The 1,465-nt window shown below is 30.7% G+C and overlaps 1 non-coding gene across 1 annotated transcript; it reads right to left on the bottom strand.

Annotated features, from left to right (window-relative positions):
- Positions 1-162: 162 nt before the first annotated feature.
- LOC132009312 (U6 spliceosomal RNA) lies at positions 163-269 on the bottom strand. Its single transcript, XR_009401861.1, has one exon. It is a non-coding gene; the product is annotated as a U6 spliceosomal RNA (small nuclear RNA).
- Positions 270-1,465: the final 1,196 nt, after the last annotated feature.

Below are 1,465 nucleotides of genomic sequence, written 5' to 3'. Positions count from 1 at the left end.
CCCCCCCCCCAAAAAAGGAGAAATAAAATTTTCCTTTTTTGGATAACATGAACTTACATGTAAAAAAATCTTAAAAACTTCACAAAAAAAATTTGAATAAACAAATTTAGTAAAGGTGATCAATATATAAAAGACAAGAATTTTGTTTTGTTTTGTTTTGTTTTTAATATGGAATGCTTCCCAGTTTTTCATGTCATCCTTGTTCAGTGATCACGGTAATCTTCTCTGCATCATTCCAATTTTAGTATATGTGCTGCTAAATTAAGCACAAGACAGGAGCATTTTAACACTCTAATGATAAACTATCTGAAAAAATAAAGAAAACAATCTAATTCACAATAGCATCAAAAATAATAAAATACTTAGGAAAAGATTTAACTAAGAAGATGAAAGATCTGTACCCCATAAACTATGACATTGATAAAGAAATTGAAAGAGACACAAATGGAAAGATAACCCATATTTATGAATGGTAAGAATTAACATTGTTAAAATGTCCATACTACCGGAAACCATCTATAATTCAATTCCTATCAAAAATCCAATGTTAGGGGCGCCTGGGAGGATCAGTGGGTTAAGCCGCTGCCTTTGGCTCAGGTCATGATCCCAGAGTCCTGGGATCGAGCCCTGCATCAGGCTCTCTGCTCAGAAGGGAGCCTGCTTCCTCTTCTCTCTCTGCCTGCTTGTCATCTCTCTCTGTCAAATAAATAAATAAATAATATTTTAAAAAAATCCAATATTATTTTTTTACAGAAGTAAGTAAAGAATCCTAAAATTTATATGAGACCATAAAAGACAAATAATCAAAGCAGTTCCGAGAAAGAATGAAGAAGAGAAATTACACTTCTTGATTTGAAATTATACTACAATTATACTACAAAGCCCTCATGCTCAAAACAATAAAGTATACTGGCATAAAAACAGACCAATAAACAAGTAGAACAGAATTGTGAGTCCAGAAATAAATCCTTTCATACAGTCACCTAATATTTGACAGGGGCCAACATATGTAATGGGTAAAGATAGTCTGTTCAATAAATGATATTTAAAACTGAATAGTCACATAAAACAGTATGAAAATGGAGCCTTATATCACTCATAAATCTTAACTTGAAATAGATTAAAGACTAAAATGTGATGCAGGAAACTAAATTTTCTAAAGGAAAACATAGGAAAAATTCTCCTTGACATTGGTCTTGCCAATAGTTTTTTGGATACCAGACCAAAAACACAAGCAAAAAAACCAAAAATAAATAAATGGTATTACATCAAACTAAAGTTTCTGCATTGCCAAAAAAAAAAATCAAAGAGAGAGAGACAGAGAATAAAAACACAATATACAGAATGGAAGAAAATACTTACAAATCTTATATCTGAAAAGAGGTTAATAACCAACAGGTACAAATAGAAAAAAATACATAATTTTAAAAATAGCAAAAGGATCTCAATAGACTTTTTTTCAAAA

Source organism: Mustela nigripes, unplaced genomic scaffold, assembly GCF_022355385.1.
Source record: "Mustela nigripes isolate SB6536 unplaced genomic scaffold, MUSNIG.SB6536 HiC_scaffold_12707, whole genome shotgun sequence".
In the NCBI taxonomy this organism is placed as follows: domain Eukaryota; kingdom Metazoa; phylum Chordata; class Mammalia; order Carnivora; family Mustelidae; genus Mustela; species Mustela nigripes.
The sequence above is the reverse complement of the archived record's forward strand: the minus strand, read 5'-3'. Positions and strand labels throughout refer to the sequence as shown.